Here is a 14,230-nt window from a genome sequence, read left to right on the forward strand (position 1 = left end):
ACCCTGAGACACAATACCATCCATGAGTTTAATTGAAAAACAAAAAATTTAATCTTTATGACACTTAAATACAATTTGCATAATAATTTGGAACACGGTGTATACAAAAATGTACATGCTCAGTGTACCCAACACACACACCTGGGTACACAGTTTTTATTCTACAGCCTCATAAATGCCAGAGGATTAAGATTGTTTGCAGATGATACGACAGTCATCAAAATCTCCTCCACAATCAATGTTCAGTGGTTATATGCAGTCTGACTACATGAATTACTGTGTAATCCAGCAACACAAATACAGAGAGAAAGACAAGATCATATATATATTCATAGGCTATATATATTTTGCTATCAATAGAGTACAGGCATACACAGCATAGTAATTCAGTCAGTAGTGTACAAAATAAACAGACAATACAGCACATAAAAGCACTTAACACTGGCTACACTCTTCAAAGTAACTAAGGACGGATTAAAGACTAAAGTCTTCATCAAAAGGTAATGACAGATCAAATCTGGTTAAAATCCCTGGCTTACCCCTCGTGATATGGAAACCATTTTTGGTTTTCAACACCTGTATAAACACATTCCTTCGGTGTTGTGTACAAAAACACGGCAGTAAGAATCACCATCACTGCAGCAGTCACCAGTGCTTTCTCTGTATTTAAAAGGAAGCTATTGTTTCATCAAAGAGAGTAGTGATAGGTGAACATTTGCATCACTGTGCAAAGGTAGCCGGTGATAAAGGACACAATCAGCTCATCTATGAAAATGAGCTTCTGCATATGGGAAATGTGATCAAGGAAGTAGAGGTGCAGTACAGACAGATCAAGACATTTCTCACTGGGCACTCAAACTGCGAACGTGATCATTTAATCCATTAAAGTCTGTTCATTTCTTGCAGAGTGACAAATTCAGTACGTAAGAAGTCAAAGATTATGCCCACAATAACAAAATGGTTGCATCTACGTCTTGTACAATTATTTAATATTCTATAGGTAGCCACAATAACGCATCAAAATTCTATAAATAACACGACGAACGTATTAAAGTAAAAAATATAAAAAAGCTGGTAATGGGTACAGAGCACTAAAAAGGAAATCTAGAACATTATTATTGCACTAATAAGAAAATAACTGAAGTGACAAAACCTCATTCCTAAATTATTGTTTTTCACGTATCAATTTTCAATGAAAAATGTCCTCTTTTTTTCCAATAATAATTGAAGTTACGTTTCTGTTACAAACCTTTGTAATCTCTGATATGCTTGCAAAACTCTTCCTTTTGTGTTTTTTTTTCTGGTCCTGAAAGTACATTAAAATACACTGATGCCTCGTTTCCATGCACAGCCTACGGCATAGTTGATTCGACGCAGACGTATAAATCCCACATTACGTATGTGTGTACGGAGACAAGGCAACCGGAAATTTATTTATTCCTACGGGAATCTCCGTGATGTGCCTGCAAAACTCCTACCCCAGAATTTGCCTCAAGTACATTAAACAATATATCATTTACGGTGGATTTCGGAGAGACCGTATGACAGCGGGCTAACTAGCTAACAGGCTATTTTCTTCAATTCAGTTGCCTGTGGATTGTCAAATGAATTTTTATGATACAAAGAACTTGTTTATCTAGTTTGAACACATTGTGAATCTGAGTAATGTTATTCTGCTAAATGTTAGTTATACATTATATACGGTCAGATCATTATTATGGCTCGTTTGTCCCGATAATGTTTTAAGCACATATTCAAAACTTCTCCCTATGGCTACAAGTAGTTTCTATCAGGTTTCTATCCATCCATAAAGAAATGCACTTCCTTGCAGTGCACACTAGAACATCATCTGTATATTTACGGATCTATAGACACCAGTCACATACGAAAATGGAAACGAGGCATGAAATTTTGTGGCAGATTTCAGATGAATCGTGTGCACTATGCCAAAAGAAAAACAAACTAGCTAACAGATTAACAAATGTAATACATTTTTTTCCAGGTACAAAGTTTGACAGCATGTTAAACTAGCTAACATTGGTAGTATCCAAGCTGTGTAACACTTATCAGGGCTTGACAGTACGAGCATTTCACTCGCATTTGCGACTAAAAATAGGTGTGTGCGAACTGTAAAAAATATTTAGGGGCACATGTGCGCATAAAAAAAATCAGCCAAAGCAGCCTATATTTTTGTCAATAAAAAAAATATGATAATCTAACCGCAACTGTTGGAGGAACTCCAGCCGCCTTCTCTCTTCCCCGTGTGACACGGTTATGGGCGGTTTTCCAAGCCACTGTTGGCACAATGAATATCGTGCGCGATGCCAAGGGTAGCGGTGGTGCTTTGTCAGGCGTTGCTGCCCTCTCCATAGACAAACAATAGGACAGCCAGCGCAAAGCGGTTTTACAGCTGATCATGTGTAGAGGCCTTTAGGGACCGTTCGCCACGATACCGCTGCTGGGCAGGGTGGAAATAAAGCCCTTTTTACACAGAGCGCGCAAAGCGCAGACCTCCGCCGACGAACCCATTCATTGTGTATGTGCTACCACGGCGGAAGAGCGCACCGCTCTGCTGCCGAGCTGAGCGGCGCGCGCCGCCAGCCTGCACTTGAATTGAAATTTTTTTAATTTCACCGCAACGCGCTGTGACGACACCTTGGCACCGCGCGTCCAATAGCAGAGAAGAGCCTGAAGTAGACCCGGAAGTGGTCACCATGGAGCTGTAGCTCCTGAACGAGCCTGTACTCCCCCAAATCCTGTCCTCTGCGCCCTACCCCGCGGTGGGCGCCGCGAAAGCTCTGTGTGAAATCATATTGCAAAGATAATATATATAAGATAATAACATTAAAGACAAAATTAAATTGCAATACTTTTTCAAAACTTGATGATTTTACCTTTCTGTACATTTTGTATACAAATTCATTAAATAATTTTGCTTGAAAATGTCTACTTGCATCACGTTTATTACGGAAAACGCATTATTTGATCAATTTACATTGTGCCCCTAAAGTTTTTTGTGCGTTCCTTACTTTTTGAACTTAAGAGCACATGTGCTCCTTGGGAAAAAAGTTAGCGTCAAGCCCTGCTTATAGAGTGCATTCATAGTGGTTCATACAGTATCTTCTCACAAACTAAAACTGGCTACACACCTGACAGACCAACCTCCTCTCTTATTAGTCGCCATGTATAAATGGTCCTGTTTTGTCTCTGTACTGCTCCATCTGCATACTCCACAAGACTGGATGGTGAAAAACAGTCAGAATTTACTTTTCTGCTGTTTATGCGGTCCTGTTTTTATCCATCCGTAAAGAGATGCATTTCTTTGCATTAAACACTTGGTGCGTACACTGTATACTATACGGAATTATGGACACAAAGGTGTTATCCCTAAATGTATGCTGCTGTAGAGATGAAAAACAGCAAATGTCTTGTTTCAACAACAGCTTGAAGCCTTGGCTGTGTTCGTGAGGTAAACACTCTAGTGAAGACAGCTTAACAAAATACCAGTGTTATACCCATGCCTGTAAACATACTGCAAGTCAGGCATCTATTTCCTGTCTAAATTATCAGCTTGAAAGCTCTGTGATACATGTCCTGAATTAATCATGTGTTTGGGGATATACTGTGCAGTTTTTCCATCATGAATTGATACATGAAAAACACAATTACTGCAGTGAAGTTGTGTCACTCTTAATCCTGTTAAAGCTCCATTCAGTTCAGTGTTTGAGTTCAGTCAAAGAGGAGTATCCACAAGTCAGCCATCAAGAGTAGTAGATGTAATTTCCTTTTTACAAAATTCAACAAACTGTGCTATAAGCAGAAGCTGCAGAAGAATGCTGCTGGAGTGTCACTGGCCACAATGTCATGGTTAACCTGGATGAGAAGGAGAGGGTAATTACTTTTATTTATTTATTTGATAAAATATAAGTATCAAAAAAGTCTACATTTAGACGAAGACTTAAGGTGTCAGCAGTCTTGAGTAAAGGGTATCCTGTGGAGCTTCTGACCACTAGTTGCACTTTGGAGCATTTTTTTTCCACTGCCCCTTTTTCACCAAAAGTAGTGTGGGCTTCTTTTAACACAGGAAAACCTGCTAAAAATAGGCAATTGACTCCTTTCCCAAAAATAATAGACCAGCGCTGTGTACACGGCTCTGCTGCAGATGAGTATGCCTTGCTGTGTGGGTTTGTCACGTTCAATGTCACGGACAGGCTGGAAAACGGGTTAGTAGTGCAAAGCAGCTGGAAATAGGACAGTGGCGCAGGCGCACATCTAGCCACAACTGGTGTGGGGTTGTACACTGAAAAAAGTGGCGGATTTTTTGATGCAAGCCGGTGTGTTTTGGTCCTAACACCAACAAATGTAGCAATGTGCACAAAATATCAGTAAAGAAGAAGATGAGTGTTAGCAAGTAAACATGGATGTACCAATGTAGTTATTACGTTATTTTTTAAAAAATTGCTTTGCAAATGAGTATTGGAAATGCACTCAACATTGCTCATTAGACGTTAAAGGTGCTGACACACCAAACCGACATCAAAGAACTAGCGGTGACAAAAGCCAACTGTTGCATTGTGTACGTCGCCTCACGTCGCCCTGTGTCAGTCGCATTTGAACACACTACACGGACTACATCCGACGGCCAAGTGGCACTTATGCAACACCTCCACAGACTATTACATTCAGACGGTCCCGGTGTTTCCTCCGCAGGCTCCACTTCACTCAGCTGTCTGATAAACCCGCTGCTTCTTCCCACTTAATTCTGAATAACAAACCAGGTGCTCCGGTTGGATCCAAACAGAGAGCTGGGGCTAGCTGGGAAGCTAGCGGAGGCTAACTGGCTGAGAGCTGGGGCTAGCTGGGAAGCTAGCGGAGGCTAACTGGCTGTGCTTCCCTTCGGTCATGCTGCAGTTAACGTTCCGCTAGCCTCACAGCTAGCTCCGGTTTGTTATTCAGGTAAAAGTGGGAGAGGCAGCGCATCTGTGGGGCAGCTGAGTGAAGTGGAGCCTGAGGAGGAAGCACCAGTTAGCCCCTGTTTCACTACAGGCAGATTCCCTCGAAAACCTAAACAACCAATCAGAGTGATCTCTGTCACCGACAAGCTCTGCCGCTGATTCAACATGCTCAATTGGCCGAAAAGCCGCTGACACCGAAGGGCCGACGGTGCGGGACACACCACAAAAAAATAGGCCAACAGACACTCACCAACGGCCCGACTTTGGGACAGGGCTGACCATCGGCTTGGTGTGTCAGGGCCTTTAGGTTACACGCTAAGCATTTTGGTGAGGAACGCTGTTTGTACACACAGCTTATGTTTGTTTACAAAACAACTCCACAGGACACCTTTATATAGTTATATATTTTTTCCTTCAATAAATTAAATATCAAAACTTAAATTAAATAAATACACACTTTACATTCTTACTTGACTTTGATTCCAAGGAAATAAATGACAAAATGAAAAGCATTTTAGAAAAATTCCGCTTGAATGCTTACCTCAGGTACAATGGAGATTTATCCACATTACACAGCGATGTTGTATCCCTCTTTTTGTGCCATAAGTTTCCTGTTAACAGACAAAAACACACAAATCATTTTTATGGACATTTTTCTAATCTTATGTTCATGTAAAATGTGTTGTGCTAACCAGGTGAACGACCACGTAACAACTTTTAAACAACTGCCTTTGTTGCTGGTCTATCATTTTCAGTGACATGATGAAACCCTCCATTCATGACGGACGACACGTTTACAAATGTAAATGGAATCCTGCTTTTCAGTGTATTCACACAGCAGGGATTAAACCAGTCATTCAGAGTCTGGGTGAGACTGGGATTCTTTGGATTCTTTGTTGATGAAGTTTCTGTTTCTCTTTTCCTGAGAACCTTTTACACTGTTTTTTCAAGGCGAGAATGTTTCACCATCATTCTAACTCACTGTTCTGTGTTAAGAGTACGAACACAGAATTTTGTTCCAGCTTTAAGCAAACAACGGAGGTGGTGACAGAGCCAAATGACATCAGTGTCAGACAATGATGTCCGAGGACTCCTTACCCTCCTTTCCCTAAACTCTGAGCTGCAACAGAAAAAAAAGACAGGTGGAGGGGAATGCCTAAAGCAGGGTTTATACTTGTGTGTCAGCTCTATGCAGAACCTACACCATAGCCTACACACGTGGCCTACACCATTGTGAGCATTTATACTTGTGCGTTGGTGTGACTGTGTCACTCTGCAGTTACACCTCCAAAACACTTGTCGGTGGCGGAGGTTTCTGTGTGCTGTAAAGTTTAGTTGATTCAGAACACACATTAAACACACATTAAACATGGCTTAATAGAGACAATTTCGAACTCAAGTGCACAAATCTGCGTCACTATAACTTGCAGCATTCACAGACAAAGCACTTGTCTTTATCTGGACACATTTTCCCCACAAATACCACATGCTAATGTTTTTAGCACTAGCCTATGGCATTTTACATTATATAAATTAGCCTAGCGGCTAGCAGACTTTTCATCTTCTCATATGAAGCCAGGGACAACAGCAACATTTAACAAAGGTAACGTTACAAAATTCAGCTCCATTACAACTCACAAGGTTCACTGACAAAACAACTGTCTTATACTAAACCCGTTTTCCAAACAAATATAACATGCTAACGTTATTAGCACAAGTCTATGGCATTTTACATTGTATAAATTAGCTTGGCAAATAGCGGAGATTTCCTCTGCCCGCATGAGTATCACTGCTCATGCTTATTAGCCTATTCTCATTTGTTTCTTTATCAAAACAATATATATTTTTTAATAGTTCAACATTTCAGGACAGTGCACCTTTTTGTTTTGTTTTTTAGCACAAGATAAGAGGATCATTGTCAATCTCATGTCTAAAGTATGGTGCCAGAGTTGGGACATAAGTAGCTTAGCAACTAGCCTGGCTCTGTCCAATTTCATAGCAAAAATGAATTTAGTTCCAGTTTACTTACAACAAAGAAAGTGTGATAGTTAGAATGATTTCGAGGTTGTCATATATTTTTCCACTTCACAGCCAGGCTATCTGCTTCCCTCTGCTTTCGCTCTTTATGCTAAGCTAGGCTAACCATGCCTGACCCCCAGGTGCATTGTTGACACACAGATGAAATTGACATCATTCTTCTTATCTCACTCTGGAAAAGGAAGCAAATAAGCATTTTTCCAAATTATTCCTTCAAGAGAAGAAGAAGCTTTTAACAAAAACTGTGATGTTTCAGTACCTGTGTCTTTTCTTTTGCTTTTGCCTCATCTTGGCAACAATGAAAGCCACAATCAGCGTCCCGATGATGACGGCCAGCACAGTCAGGGTCAGCGGTATACTTAGCGCCCCGTTGACTGTTTCGTCGCAGAATTCTCCCTGGTAGCCCAGCGTACACTCGCACACCATCTCAGTGCCACCACCCAGAGGAGGCACACAGGTACCGTGGTCATTGCACAGAGTTCCTCCGCAGGTCGGCAGGCTGAAGTCGATGCCTCTCGGTTGGGGAGGAGGGATAGAAGTTGCCATCGTAGAGAAGGGAGTGGTAGGAAGGGAGAAAATGGACTGTAAAGAGAGGGAGTGCTAAGTGGAAGGAGAATAGGAGAGGAGAGAGATGAAAGGAAGGAGGCCACACCCTAAAACACAATGAGGAGATACAAGAAAGAGAAGACTGAGCTTTTTCTGTAAGACAGGTCAAATGAATGTCCTGGGGTCAGGCTCAGTCAAGCAGGTTTTTAGCTGTCCTCTGTTTAACTCTAAGTGGTAACTGACCGAAGCTCTGTTACAAACCAGTGATGATTTATAGGAATAGCAGAAAACAGAATCTGTCATGAGCTAATTTCTCACAGCGCTGCAAACATGCTGTGGGAAGACTCTAAAGCCTAACTGCTTTGAGGTCTTGTCCTAAGTTGGTTGGGCTAAGCTTGTGGGAACTGATTTTAAGGAGCCTTTGTTGGCTGGGGGAACAATATTAGATACAAGTAAAGGTGATAAATCAACCAGAGATTCTTCCTTTGTGGAATTCATAACATTTTATGACCATTTTTTCTCCCTTTGCAAATTTCATTTGGTACATTCCACCTTTCATCAACCCCATTGTCAGAATTGGCATTGTAATTTGCAACACATTCTCACTTCGACCGTGTCACATATTGACAATTCGGTCATGGACTTTCCACGTCCAGGTATGACTCTTTTCCTAGATACACTAACGTTGTCACAGGAAATTTCGGTTGGTACAACACTGCGAATTAGCGTATTTTTTTCCTTCAACAACAAACACACATGGTTAGGTTTAGGAAAAAAGAACAGGGTTTGGCTTCAGAATCTTACGGGACATGAACACTGATCACTCGGGTGAAGGTTGGTGTTTGTTGGACCCATCTACCACCCCTCCTGCCGACCCCAATCAGACTTTCGCTGCCTCAACTCTCACCCTTATCCTGCCACATTTCCCCCTAGTGCTGCTGGGCACTGTTAAACTATAATGGCAACTGGCAGCGTATTGTGCTGACTTCAAATGACGCCTTTTTCACTGGTTTCTGACGCTGCAAGTCACTGCCCAAACACTGGATTTCAATGAATTTGGAGTGAGACCAGACTCTGACTTGCGTTTCTGCAAACTACAGATAAGTCACATTTGCATGTTATTATGTAGAAAATATGTTGCAACTTTATGTTTCAACAACACGGAGGTAAACATGTCGTCATGTCCAGGCACTAAAACACTTGGCTAGCTAGGAAAAGATCATGTTTTGACTAAGATTACCTAATTTTGGTGGCACAATCACACTGGAACACTGGAAACACAGCTAAATCCTACTTAAAGCCAGTATTACACCCAGTGTTGTTGCTTGTTTGTCTCTAACAGTGGCGTGCAGCTTGGCAACTGTCTCGCTGAGGTGTCACACCATCCACTTCCCAATGACAAAGTCAGCTCATTTACATGTAGTCAGAACTAGGTCACTCTAGAAACGTTAATATGATCCGTATGAAACGTGAAACGGAAATGTGCCATGCCAATATTTTCTTCTGGCAAGTGGGCTGCTTTCATATAGTTTGTTGGCTGTGGTGATTGAACTAACATTTTAAGACTGTGCTGTCTGTAACAGCTCACCTTGTACACCATAAAAAACGAACACACTCCATATTACACTCTCCAGTTGACCAGATACTCTCATCAGTGTGCATTAATGTTTTAATGGACCCCATTCACATCATATAAAATTAAAACTTCATTGTAATAATCCCCCAAAACATACATATTTAAAGCCACAAAATTGTATGTTCACTTTTCTATTTTGCTACATGTAAAACAATAAAAAATACAATATATTGTGTTTTAACAGTACAGCTTCTGAACAACATCCACTGCTCACATATAGTGTGGAACAGTGAGCTACTTGTTGTGTGATGTCTCGCCCTCAGGCATATTTTACTTTTAAATCACCACATACAAATGACAGCCCAGCCGCCTAACTCCAGGTAGTGTGAGAGACTATTCGAAGGATTGTACATCTTGTCTTATAACAAAATGTGATTCTTTTTCGGTTATTCTCTCCACATGAGAAACACGAGGAGTACTCCTCCTAGCAACTCCAGCTGTTTCATCATCAACAGCATGAGGTGTACAGACAGAAACCCAAAAGGACGACTGAGTCAGCCTGAGCCAGGGCTGCTTGGTATCAACTCATGGCTCCTACAGAAACATCAACCTCGTTCTAATGATAAAATAAAGGCATGTTAAATAATGCTAACTGAATCTATCAAACAGTGCTGTATACATTCACCAACATAGTGGATTAGTAGGATGAAATGATGTTAATATACCTAAAGTATCTAAGACATAAAAGCTGTATTTTAAGTTTCTCAACACGTGAATTAAACCAAGAACACAATGTAAATCCACTCAGAGCTTCAGTAAATAACTTAAGTTCACTGCTGCAGTGTTGCATCACAGTTTCCTATAAAATAAATACACCAGTGTGGGAAAAGTCACTTCTTAGATTTAAGAGACAAGACTGCCACTTATCTAAAGCTATACAGCGTGGCAGGTTAACTGATAATAAGTGCCGGTGTGAAGTTATTTTACTTCTAAAGCATCTCGTCATTCAGGTTTCCCACCAGCACTGTTAGATTGAATTTAACAATGGCATCCGCGCCAGGTATACAGTATAATGAAATAGGCAAGCGGCATGATAAGTGATGACAAAATGAAAAATATCTACTCACAGAAGAAAAGAATGCAGATGTGGCGTCTTAAAAATAAAGTTGTGGAGTTTAAATGTTAGTTGCAGGTTCGTCCAGGTGTCTGCGAGTGCGCCAAAGGTCCCGGGTCTTTGAAAAGGAATCTGAAGTTCCTCTTTCAGTGAGGGAATCTGTAACAAAAGAAAGGAGGGAAGAGGAAGAAAGCCGAGACCTGTGAATACCTGCCTCTTTTTCCCATAAACACACACACACACACACACACACACACACACAATCACCTCCTCCCTCTGCCTTATCTTTAAATGGACTGAGTCACATACACACGCTTGCTCACACCAAATTTACCTAACACTTGCGCAGCAACTTTACATTTCGAAATAAGAGTCTAAACTAATCTTATGCTTTAGCTGATGGCTCACTCCGGCATCCCTGGGAAAAATAAACTTCATCTGTTCGTCACATTTCAGATAGTTTCTCATAAAGTAAACATCTAGGATGCCACATAACAAAGACAAATAAAAAGTGATGAAACTGATGTGACCAAATCACGTCACTTTTCCTGAGAATTGATGCTGAATAACATGACAAGCAACACACGCACGTTCACACACACACCCTTACCATTATACTGAGTTACAGTAGGTTTGTTTGCCAGACTAGCGGGGGATGGAGGGAGGAGGAGGCAAGTTGGAACAAGACACACTGGCAAGACCCAACAAGGCTGACATGTCTGTGTACACTGAAGCACTCCATACATCCGTGTGCATCAGAAAATGTTTTAGTGTGGATATCTCCGGCCTCCTGAGGGAAATAACTTTGACTTTTGAACTTTTAATTTTAAAGTTTTAGTTGTAGTGTGGCTCCAGGGATGGCAATGTTGTCCGATGCATTAACTACTGGATGGATTGCCATGGGTGTAGTGCTATTTGTTTAAGTGCTGGAATGCATCTGTGACACAAACGCATGCATGCACAATTAAGTTGTGGCTTGTTTCGAAGGTTATGTAACTACTCCTACAAATGCAAGATTACATTATGCATTGTACGCTTTGTAGTGTTTCTATGCAAATGCATCAAATAAAAATAAAAACAGAGGAGAAATGCCTATTTCATATAGTCTACAGACAGCTAGCTATAGACTGAGAAAACTTTTAATTCACTGTGCTACTCAAAGGGTACCAGGAGCTACCGGCAACTTTTAAGATGAATTGTTATGTGGCATGTTGCTCAGTTGAGTTGATGTTATGAATCAATCATCACACCTTAAATGTTGATATGACAACCCTGACCATTCCATTTGTTTTTATTTTCTCTCTTGCAGATGCTTTAGTAATAACTGGATCTTTAATGTACATGAATTTCAACTGGAGTATCATATTCATTCATTTTTAATTCTTTCATTCATTTTCTGTAACTGCTTAGCCTGTTAGGGGTCGCAAGTGTGCTGGAGCCTATCCCAGCTGACATTGGTCGAGAGGCAGGGTACACCCCGGACAGGTCACCAGACTGTCACAGGGCTGACACATAGAGACAGACAACCATTCACACTCACATTCACACCTACGGTCAATTTAGAGTCACTAGTTGATCTAATCTGCATGTCTTTGGACTGTGGGAGGAAGCTGGAGTACCCGGACAAAACCCACACTAGTGCCGGTAGGACATGCAAACTCAGCACAAAAGGGCTCCCCCACCTCGGAGTTCAAAACCCCACCCTCGGTTCAAACCAGATACCCTCTTGCTGTGAGGCAATAGTGCTAACCATTGCACGGAGTGTCACACCTATAGCTATTCCTGGTCTATGGAGAACAAATCCTCTATTACCAAATTGGTAACACCCTTGACATTTCCTCTAGCACCACCATCAGGTTGACATTTTTGAAATTTGGTGAAGCCTTGAGAACTAGTGGACGGACTACCATGAAATTTGGTACAGGCATTCATGGTTCCCAGATGATGAATCCTAATGACTTTAGTGATCTCCTGAGTTCTCCTTGACTGCCATCATCCAGCCAAAGTTTCAGTTTGTCCTGTACTTATGCCCAAATACCTGCAAAACATATGACATCCCCATCAGCCTCAGCTGTACTTTGTGTTTAGTGTTAAGTGTTAAGTTGCAATGGTCATTTCACAGGGGAAGTGATGGTAAAAAAATGTATCCACTGATTTACAATGTAAGTCTAAGGGAAAAAGTCTATTGAGTCTTTTGAAACCTGGAAGTTGTAGTTTCATGGCTTGGCTGCTATAGCTTCAAAGTCTGGTGTCATTCCTGGGTGCCCGGTCAAGACCTGGTACCTACACTATTCATAATTCAACCTGACCACTGTTTTGTTGGAGATTTGGATGTGTTATGCAAGTAGAGGGGTAAAAATAATCACGGTGGCTAATGTAACCTGGAGCCACCAGCCTTAACTTGTTGATATAATTCATCATAGTTTATTCGATTTTATGTTGACACTTTTTACTTTTACTGTTACTGCAACTGCTCAGTGGCTGGATCTCACCAAACACAAATTAGTCACCCTGGGAATCACAATCATTATCTTGTGGTTATTGCAACATGGCTGTGTGCGCACTCAGCAACCCAGCCAGCTGTCAAACTCATGCTCCATTTCTTTTGATTTATCTGATTAAGAAACCTCTTCCTTGTGTCTGTGTGTTCATGTGTGGTTGGTCTTTCAAAACCTTATGTTTTGGAGAAAAACGTAATTTAGGGTTTTTGGGCAGGGTGAGGGGTTTAGACATCCAGGAACTCCGAGCACAACAGCTTTTGTTTGAGTTTGCCTCTAGAAATGCCTCCCTGCATAGCTGGGAGGAGACCACTGGGCAATCCAGGAAATGCTGGAGGGATTGCATATCCAGACTCGGCTTACAACACCTTGGGTTCTCACAGGAGGACAGTGGGTGATCACAATTTTGGTGAAGCGTGTAGCTGCATCCAACTATAGAAGTGTGTAATACATAAATGTTTGTACACAGCTTATAAATAACTGTAAAATAGACCCATAATGTGACAGTTAAACATCTACAGTCCTGCTGTTTCTTTGATCAAAATGTAGAAGGGGGACACTAGGACCCAGGCAAAAGTTGGCCAGTCAATGTGAGAGCACCTCAGCTGTTATGAGGCTCATGGAGCACAGGTATGTGAGCCTCATCCTTGATCTGGGATCACTCTGGTGAACATGTTTGCCTGGTGAGCCGAAGAAACTTTGTGTTTTAAACAGAAAGATTTCATAGTTAAGGTAGTGTAGGGTGCAAACACACCCCGAGGTATTGTTTTTTTGAGTGTTAATATAAGGCCATGGTTCTCTGCCGGAAACCGGTGGATTGCTCCCTCTGGGTTGGGAGAGAGTTACTGCCTCAAGCGAGGGAGTTCATGTATCTGTGGGCCTTGTTCACGAGCGTGGGTTAAATACAGCCTGAGATGGATCGGCAGTTTGGTGCTGCTTCTGCAGGGATGCAGTTGTGTGCCGAGCCGTCATGGTGTAGAGAGAGCTGAGCCGGAAGGCAAAGCTTTCGATTTACTGGTCCATCTACGTCCCAACCCTCACCTATGGTCATGAGCTCTGGGTGGTGACCGAGAGAATGAGATTGTGGATACAAGCGGCTGAAATGAGTTTCCTCCATGGGTTGGCTAGGCTCAGTCTTAGAGATAGGGTAAGGAGCTCGGACATCCAGAGGGAGCTCGGAGTAGAGCCGCTGCTCCTTCGCGTCGAAAGGGGTCAGTTGAGGTGGTTCGGCATCTGATCAGGATGCCTCCTGGGCACCGTCTGCTGGAGGTGTTCCGGGCACGTCCCACTGGTAGGAAGGCCCAGGGCAGACCCAGAACACGCTGGAGGGATTACATCTCTCATCTGGCCTGGGAACACCTTGGGATCCCCCAGGAGGAGCTGGAAAGTGTTGCTGTGGAGAGGGACATCTAGGGTGCTCTGCTTGGCCTGCTGCCGCCACAACCTGGCCCCAGATAAGTGGATGAAAATGAATGGATGGATGGAAGAATAGATGGATGGATGG

The 14,230-nt window shown here is 42.0% G+C and overlaps 1 long non-coding RNA gene across 1 annotated transcript; it reads right to left on the bottom strand.

Moving 5' to 3' along the window:
• Positions 1 to 7: 7 nt before the first annotated feature.
• Positions 8 to 10,377, bottom strand: LOC126395529 (uncharacterized). Its single transcript, XR_007570461.1, has 4 exons — positions 10,242 to 10,377; positions 7,252 to 7,645; positions 5,497 to 5,566; positions 8 to 3,873 (listed from the first exon to the last, which is right to left on the bottom strand). It is a non-coding gene; the product is annotated as an uncharacterized LOC126395529 (long non-coding RNA).
• Positions 10,378 to 14,230: the final 3,853 nt, after the last annotated feature.

This window comes from Epinephelus moara, chromosome 9 (assembly GCF_006386435.1).
Source record: "Epinephelus moara isolate mb chromosome 9, YSFRI_EMoa_1.0, whole genome shotgun sequence".
Lineage (NCBI taxonomy): Eukaryota > Metazoa > Chordata > Actinopteri > Perciformes > Serranidae > Epinephelus > Epinephelus moara.